Source organism: Pocillopora verrucosa, chromosome 2 (genome assembly GCF_036669915.1).
Source record: "Pocillopora verrucosa isolate sample1 chromosome 2, ASM3666991v2, whole genome shotgun sequence".
Classification (NCBI taxonomy): Eukaryota; Metazoa; Cnidaria; class Anthozoa; order Scleractinia; family Pocilloporidae; genus Pocillopora; species Pocillopora verrucosa.
Genome location: NC_089313.1, coordinates 6,866,128 through 6,875,628, shown reverse-complemented (window position 1 = coordinate 6,875,628; position 9,501 = coordinate 6,866,128). Strand labels below are relative to the sequence as shown.

The following is a 9,501-nucleotide window of genomic DNA, read 5'->3' as shown; positions in this document are numbered from 1 at the left end:
CTCAATTTGGTTGGTTTTATTTATTAACACAATCATCAGAAGATGTTTCTACGCTCTAATTCGGTTCACTAAATTAGTTATAAATTATTCAAGTGTTTGACTACCGTAAAGTTTACGATCCAAATCGCCATACTGGCTTCTCGCTGAAAGGCTGTATCCTTTAACCCTTTCACTCCCAAGATATTTTTATTAACTCTCCTTACTGTCTGTCTTACGATTCTTTAGATGTTAGTTCGGAGAATTTGTTGATGGATCAACTGATAATCCCCTAGTTGATTTTTTTTTTATTCTCATAACTTGTCTGCTTTATATTGTTTTGATATTGTAAGGAGAAATTCTGTCTTAAGTCACTTATGAGGACTTCCTGACTTGAAAGTGGATGTGAATTCTCAGGCCCGGTGGCCGTATTTGCAACACCTTTATGGCCCTGAAACGGAAAAACAAAACAACAAAATAAACAGCTGCAGTAACCTTGTTGGAAGGGATGGCTGTGTAATGTGTTATTACACAGCGTGAACCGACTGTCTGAACAAATTACACATACCAAAAATTTATTAGTTATCAGTTTTAAAAGTTAGCACGTAGGATATCCTTACGAAAGCAGGTCTAGAAGTTTTTAGTACAACTAGCGACTGGAATACCAGTGATTAGTCATAAAATGGATTAGTCACAAGTTTTAAAAGTTAGCATGTAGGATATCTATGCAAAATCAGGTATAGAAGTGTTTACCATAATCAGAAACTGGAAATCCATTGGAAAACTCATTTATAACGTATCTGTTATCACACAGCCTCGAGGCCGGGAATTGGAATCTGAGAAGAAGCCTGGTTACGAGTACTAAAGATAGCTAATGGAACAGTGGAGACTGGAGGCAAACTTTCCAGTTATAGTCACAATAGGATTTTAAGCAGCAAAGTGATGCAGCGGAGATTTGAACCGCTGTAAACTGCCAGCCACATGAAGGAAATTCTTTAGTGGGGGCTTTTGTCCACTGGCTGGTGAATTGCAGGATGTTTAAGGCCAAACAACTCTGTGGTTAACAGATACGCTTACGTGTTTTTGCGCGCATGTCGTATCGATATCACGTAGAATCAGTTGCACTACTTCCTTTGGGTGGATTTAGAAATTAAGAGTAGTGCTACTACATAGAACGACGACTTGCCCGGAGATATTTGCTCCGTTTGTGAGTTTCTCTCTCTTGTTGACTTGGAGTGACATGTTTCCAGTTTTGTTCATATTTAACCCTTGAAATTTCGTATAGAACGCTTTTTGACAAAGTGTCGTAAAACTGAAATCAAAGTAATCCCTACAGCTAATCAAAAGAAAGAAAATACTTTGAAGAGCCAAAGAGAAATCAAAGTGAACACAACCAAACTGTCTAAAGCGCGGGAAAACACGGGCGACCAAGTTGTGGTTGATTTTAGTTTTGCATCTGATTGGTTGAAAGAGAGTGGCCCGAGTTTTCTGGATCAATGACAGAGCGGAGCAAAACCAATGTAATCTTAGATTGAAAATTGCCCTATGAGTTCAAGATTTCTTTCGCGTGGTCGTTGACTTGGGCTAAGCCTGAATCAATTATTACATAGAGAAATCAAAAGCGAATGATTAAACTGTTTAGTTGAACTTCTAAGTTGAACTCGTTCAAAACTTAACAACGAAACAGGCTCATGATTTTTTTAGACACCTGGACAGTATGAGGCTACGTAGTTGCGTAGCGAATCAGATTGCAGCATTTGTGAATTTCTACTTATATATGATTTATGTGCCACTCTCGCTAAGAGCGGTCCTCTTGACTTCCCGTCGGAAAAAAGTTTTCTTTTATTTTCTGCCCATGAAAAGGGTTTAGGACACATGTTTCAAAAATAGTTTAGTTGTTCTCCAATTCTCTCTTTTTGCTTCGCCACAAGCCAAAAATCATTTTTGGCAAGACTACCCCTGCTAACAGTGATCGAAAGTGTCCAATTTAAAGATTTTGTCTAGCGCGCAGCGACTGCAACAATGTAGCTCACGGAATTCTATCTTGCTACATGTTACAAGGTGTATTCATTTAGTTCACAGACAAAATATGGAAACTTCAGCTGAAATATTTTTCATACCAGCGTGATCAGAGGAGACCCTGCTCTTCGACCTTAATTTGCATATCAAAAATTCACTACTTTGTACGAAAGAATTCTCAAAATGCAGGCGTTAATCGGGCCGAAAAAGCATATCAGTGCATAGTTTATACACCAATGAGGTCACGGATTGCCTCAAATCCGCGGGTATATCTCTAGCTTCCATCCACCAACTTCTTAAAAACAACGCAAATCCATGTGTTTGCTCAATTGCGCTCGTGTCAAAGATCATTTGCATGATTCTTGGAATTGACCAAGATCTCCTTTTGGCAGTTCAGACTTCGTTCGTTGAGGATTTTAGGTTTTCACTGCAACTGAATGGAGATTAGATGCCGAGTTGTCCTAAAGCGTTGCGTAAACGTTATCGGTCGTAACGCTTGCGCGCTTGCGTGACTTACAAAGTAGACAGAGGTGATAGGAAGGCCTCCTCGATAATTTACGTTGAAATATCAGGTCATGAATTATGCAGTGTGGAGAAGATCAAAATTAAAGAATAAAATTTGGCACTCTGGTCATAACAGACATATCGCGTTGCTTGAAAGGACACAAAAACAAGTTAAAATAGGTTGCAGTGTTTATATTTACAAAACAACACGCATACACTCTGAAATAATTCTTGCAGATTCTTCCGAGATTTAGTATACGGAACCCGATGAACTAACCCTCCTTTCCGCAGATTTGTTTTGTTTTGGCTTTGGATATTTAAGCCCTGATTTCTCTCCTGGGACGACGTATCGAGTTATTTGAAGTATCACCAGCTATCCAGCGAAATCCTCGATTACAAGTTAATTTTGTTTCATTCCGGTCAGTTTGACCACGATATGGAAAAAGATATAACAGTTATTGGTATGTTCTAAACATCTGAACACTTTAAGAAACATTAGAAATGCGGTGGAGGTACTTGTTAACAGCCACAGCATAAGGGAAAATGTGAGGCAGTAAAAGAAAGCCAGACTGACTGGATTGAAGTTTCGGAATTTAAGTTGTACTCGTATAACATGAGTAATATATTTGCAATTTCTCGAGAGTGAAGGCTATTATCTAACTAAAAATTGGTTCGTAAGTGCCTATCTGGGCTATCTGCAATAGCAGACAAAACCAGAATTCTCTTGACAAAATCAAAGGACAAATTGTGTTATGACGAATTTTTGTCTATATTTTTGCATCCACTTAAAACTTCAAAACTGTCAAATTTCGTCAGAGCTTGATCTACTCATGAGACCAGCTGGCATAGTTTACCAATGGACTCAAACTCCAGTTTCAGGATTCATCGGACGTCGTTTCAAAGTTTTAAAATCCACGAGTTTCGCGACAAAAAAAGTTAATGCCTTCCAGCCAAATTTTAGTGAGTTCAATAACAAGCTGGTGGCAGCTTTTACGACAAATGGAGTTGAAAACTCAGTCTCCTTTCACTGCCTCACATTCTTCTTTTTGCTCTGGATGCTAAAAAATACTTTTACTACATTTCCAGTGTCCTTTAAGGTGTTCTGGTGTTTAGAACATACCACTAACTGTTTTATTTTTTCCAAATCAGGGCTGAAATACCCAAAGCCACTCCAATCTTTGCTTTCCGTGAATCAAGAAAACATTTAAACGATAAAATTCTCATTAAAATGTAAAATTCTTCAGTCCATTTGAATAACTTTCGATTCCAATTCGTTACATTAACTAATTTTGGTTCCAACTCGTAGCACCTGCGAAACAGGTCGTATGACAAAGAGAAAAGTTTGAACAATCACGTCACGCAATACATCAAGCTGGGTTTGTCCAGTTGATTTTGATGGTCGCAGGGAGATGTCGAGTTTGTCACTCAAAACCGTTGTGGTCCATAAGAGCGTAACATCATTAATGACGGAAACAAATCTGCCGAAAGAGGGTTAGTTCATCGGGTTCCGTATACTAAATCTCGGGAGAAACTGCAAGAATTGTTTCGGAGTGTATGTAAGAGGTTCTTTTACGGACAAAATATAGAACATGGATACATTAATGTTTTGTTCAATTACATTATTGTTATGCGTTATAATACAAGTCTTAAAATAAAATAAATCAATTTCATCCGGAATACATCGATTTTGGATGTCATACATCGATGTTGTGCAGCATACATTGTTTTCCTGACTCATTCACGCGTGACCTTATATAACCAAGAGATGTTCAATAAAACTAAAAGATAAGGAAGCGGAAATAGAAATGACCGGAAGTTAGATTAAACAAGAAGCCCCGGAAACTAACATTTTCAAAATGGCGGAAATGGAGGCAGACGATCAGTGAAGTTTGAGAAGCACTATGCAAGGTGCACGGATTTGGCTGCCCAACATCGAAGGATTTTTTACGTCTTTGGGTAGGCTACCGGAAAGTGCAGAAGGGCAAAGGAACACTGCGTCCTACGAGGCTGTCTAACATCACTAACATGACTCATTCATCCGTGACCTTATATAACTAAAAGATGTTCCATAAAACTAAAAGATGAGGAAGCGGAAATAGAAATGACCGGAAGTCAGATTAAACAAGAAGCCCCGGAAACTAACACTTTCTAAATGGCGGGAAATAGAGGCAGACGATCAGTGAAGTTTGAGAAGCACTACTATGCAAGGTGTACGAATTTGGCTGCCCAACATCGAAGGATTTTTTACGTCTTTGGGTAGGCTACCGGAAAGTGCAGAAGGGCAAAGGAACACTGCGTCCTACGACTCGGCTGAATTTTTTAGTCGCCGTTTACGAGAAAACGAAAGAACTCTTGTCACTCTGACTCTAAGAATAGTATTCAGGAATCTATTCGAAGAGTGGATCCGGTTCTTCGCACTTTAAGAGCAGCGCAGCAGATAATTTGTAGAGTGTACAGTGTGCCATGGCTCAATACGTTATGGTAAAGTAAAAGAATTCGTTAAAGCGCTATTTAGTTTAACACTACCTTCTTTCTAACGAGTCTCTGTTTAGGGGGGTCTCCTTTTTTAACAGCCCCCCCCCTACACCATTAGAGCCCACCACCCCTTTTTTCAAAATAGTCAGGCAGTTTGTTATTTCTCTAGCGACAACACCCCCCTGGGGGGACTCCTGTATAAAAAGGACAGGGATGCTTGTCATACTTTTTAGAGTTTAAAAATGCAGGGTTGGTTGGTATGGTGGTCAGTTCCAAAAGGTCCACAGCGGGAGCTTTTGCGCTACCTCTTAGGTAGGGTCTTGAACAGAAAAAAATGACAGCTAGAGTTAACTGTGTTGTTTCAGAATTGTTTCCTCTTAGGGGTGAAAAGCATATTAAGCTATGCCCATAAAACAGGATCTTGGTACCTTTTAAGGGTTCTTTTCAAAATTTGCGACAAGCACTCCTTTCCTTTTTATATGGGAGTTCCCTACACACAGGGACAACACTGGTTTAAATCTGTGATACAAGGGAGGTCAGGCTGTAACTTTGATGCATGAGCATTAATGCCAATTCAACTCATGATTTGCGATACCTCCCCCAGTTCTATTTAGCCCCCTCACTAATCACCCTAACCCAGTTTCCCAGCCCCCACCTTCCCCTGATATTATGCTCAAAATTCCTGACTATCATGCCTGTTACTCATGGGTGGTCAAAAATGCCTCTTGTTGTTGTCTTCATGGTGTCCAAAAGGCACATTGATGGCAACCAAAAACTAATCCAGCCATACAAAATTATCATTCATGGTGGTTTAGATGGTTTTTCAAGAATGATAGTATTCCTTTAGGCATCAACCAATAACAGGGTTTTAACTGTACTGCAGTATTTCCAGTCAGCTGTTGAGCATTACAATTTACCATCAAGAGTTGGCAGTGATCTTGGAATGGAAAACATAGAAGTTGCTTGCTTCATGCTGCAAGAAAGAGGTTTAAATAGAGGCAGCCACATCACTAAAAAATCTGTTCATAACTAGAGAATAGAGAATCTCTGGTGTGATGTCAACTGGGTTATTGTGAGCCGCTTTTTGAACATTTTCCTCTTTCTTGAGCACAGTGGAATTTTAGATCCAACAGATGAGGTGCATCTGTTTTGTATTCATCTAGTCTACATTCCACTGATTAATAATGCAATTAACCAATTTATTGGTCAGTGGAATAATCATCCTGTAAGCACATAATGCAATTTCTCTCCCAATCAGCTCTGGATACAAGGAATGCTACATTTCAGAAATTCTGGGTATAAGGCTGTGATAGATGTGACTGCCAGCAAGGCTGTTAATTTATTCAATCATTATGGGATTGATGAAGAAGGGCCTGTACCTGACATGCTGAGTGACTATGCAGTTTCAGTACCTGACACAATTACTACTCTGACACATAACCAAGAATTGTCACTGCAAGAAGTTGGAGATGCAGCCTTCCAAACTGGTGATCATGATGGAATCATAGCCTACCATGTGGTATTGTAGATTGCTTCTTTTTATTTAAACTTCTATTCATGATTTACTGTATTAACTTCATGTACTTGGAATGAACTCTTAATACAGTTAGTATAAATTGGTTACTGTTATACGTGTCAGTATGCCAAGAATAAAATTACTAATGACAATGTAAATGGGAAACAGTAACAATAATCAGTTATAATCTCAAATCTGACAGCCTTACTAATACAAAGGGGTGTAAAACTTTGAATAGCTGGGAAAAAAAAATTCATGGTGTTGTAGTGGCATAATGTACTAGATGCTTCATAGTATTAACACTTTAAACCTGAGATCTAGCCTTGATTTGCAATCACTCAAAACAATAACAAATGAGGTAAAGCTATGGCTACATTGCATGCATAATGGCTATTGCAGAGAAGTTTATACCCTTGTAAATTAGCTCTTGTAAGCTCTTTTATGTTAGTGTTGAGTTTGTCATGCTGTTAACAAAACAGTTAATATGCTGAGTAACTTGAAACTGGAACTTTGAACGTGGAACATTTCCTGAGTAACCCAAACGGATTTGAAAATTTTATTGTTTTATATGAAAGGTCCACTGGCATATATTCCTTAGCCACTGCTTAGGAAATTAACAGAGATTTTGTGTTAATTTGAGCAGTAGAACTTCTAGCAATAAAGGAGCAAAACATTCCCATAAACATATGTAAAGTCATGGATAATTGTACCAAGTACAAAGATTTTTTACCTCAAGTTACACCCTCCCCTATTCAGTCTCTTAGTGATTATGATTCTATGTGTTACTTTTTATGTCCCATGAAAAATTATGAATAAAAATGGTTTGTGGGCCCAAGAATAACACAACTGTTAACTGAAGGTAAGATAAAGAAGGATCATCCTTTCATGTCTATATCTTGCCAAAACCAATTTTGCCATAAGCAATACTCTCATCCAAGAATTCTTCCGATATCAGCCCGACGAAAACCGGCGTCATTTTGCAGAGTTTGCAACTGTTGCAACAAGTTCGTTTAGATCAGAGATCACCTCAACTTCATTTGGGAAGGCTTCTTCTATTCTTAGGGTCAGTGACAAGAGTTCTTTCGTTTTTTCGTAAACGGCGACTAAAAAATTCAGCCGAGTCGTAGGACGCAGTGTTCCTTTGCCCTTCTGCACTTTCCAGTAGCCTACCCAAAGACGTAAAAAATCCTTCGATGTTGGGCAGCCAAATTCGTACACCTTGCATAGTAGTGCTTCTCAAACTTCACTGATCGTCTGCCTCTATTTCCCGCCATTTAGAAAGTGTTAGTTTCCGGGGCTTCTTGTTTAATCTGACTTCCGGTCATTTCTATTTCCGCTTCCTCATCTTTTAGTTTTATGGAACATCTTTTAGTTATATAAGGTCACGGATGAATGAGTCATGTTAGTGATGTTAGACAGCCTTGGGGAACCCAAAACTGTTCTCCCAACTCGACAGAAGATTAGTGGCATCAGTAAATAGAACAACTTCAGATTTTATCCCGGTGGAATGAGGGTGTGGCAGGCATTTGATATAGGCCCCAGCAAATGCATTTCTTTGGAAGGAACAAATGGTGAACCTTACGTTATCTTCTCTATGCAGTTTCTAGCTATAATGTAGCATGATCTTTAGTTTTGAGACTGAAAAATTCAGCAAGGGAAAGCTGGAAATCAAGATCACTTCAAAAAACATCAAACCTGGCGCCAGTTTTTGTTATAAAAATTTATTTCAAGTTTTTTTTTTATTTAGAACGCTATACTGGAAAAAGAAACTTCTTCTTCATTAAGGTAGCAGTCCACAAGCTGCACCTAACGCTATTTTCGCAATGTGAAACGAACGAAATCTCGGTCTGGATAATGTTTAGGTGTGTTTGGTTTTATCTATCATGTTATTATTTTCCACAAAACGCCATTACCAAAATATTTCGGTTACTTTACCCTCGGAGAATTTAAAGAGATCGCCCTAAGGAGAAAACTTAAAGAGCCGTGAAGCGAAAGACCATGATCAAGTGTTTCAATGTCCAAAAGAGGGCCGCACGCGTAGTTTCCAACGGCACTCTTCTCTAGAAAAAATCTCGCGTTCGGAACATGTACAAAGACGATTGAAAGGGAGACACTTCTTGATGAAGCGAAGGTTAAATATGCTGCAAGACTCGAGGAAGGTTCAAGTTCCGTGCCAACTATTCCTCTACCTCCTGAATCCTGTCCTCGTAACAGTGGGTGTGTAACACCGCCTGAAGGCTTCGCTTTAAAACACGTAAAGAAAGCTTACTGGTTTAACGAAAAGCAACGAGAGAATCTGACTGTTAGATTTACCATCAGACAAGGAAGCGGCAGGAGGGTCTACGCGGAAATTGTTGCAACAGAAATGAGAAGAGCAAAGGGATTGAACGGGGAGCGCTTGCTCGGTGTCCCTGAGTTTTTGACAACTCAACAAGTAGCCTCATTTTTTTCTAGAATGGCAGCAAAAGTGAAACAGCAGACAACCCCCTGCGCACAAACTGTAACTGAGCAAGATCTGGTTGCTATGGAGGAAGAATTTTATTTGTCAAATGTTAAGGAGTCTATTTTTGAGCAGTTAAATGTAACTCATCCTGTTCATTACCAACAGTACAACATCTGTTCCATGGTCGAGAATAACACACTCAAAAACCTCAAACTTACAATCTTAAAACTCCTTTGCGAGAGTTTCAGTCTTGCATTACCACCTGGGGTTGTTCAGAGAAAAAGAAAAAAAACTTACATCGCTCTGCTCGAAGACCTTGTTAAATGCTGCTCTTGCAGTGCAGTTTAAAAAGCAAATGGCAAAAGGCTGCTTCAAAAATTGAGTTTTCTATGAACGTTGATATAGAACGGGGGCCGGGTAGCATATTTTGGATCGGAGGAGCTATTGTAGTTCCCGCGTAGGGTGAGCTCATTGGCACCAACTTATATATGAGGGTCCTGGGGCCTCCCCTGGCAAATTTTGAAATCTAGAGCTTCTGAAATCACCCGAAACACGTTTTAATCCTAAG

At 39.2% G+C, this 9,501-nt stretch overlaps 1 long non-coding RNA gene across 2 annotated transcripts in view; it reads right to left on the bottom strand.

The window, feature by feature from the left end:
- The window catches only part of LOC136279272 (uncharacterized), a 154,875-nt gene that overhangs the window by 65,587 nt on the left and 79,787 nt on the right, over nt 1–9,501 (bottom strand). The window contains exon 3 of one of the 2 annotated variants that reach the window (XR_010716793.1): nt 16–427. The exons of the other annotated variant lie outside the window; for it this stretch is intronic. This is a non-coding gene — a long non-coding RNA (uncharacterized lncRNA). Of the gene's footprint in view, nt 1–15; nt 428–9,501 lie in introns of those variants that run through there. 2 annotated transcript variants of the gene reach the window in all.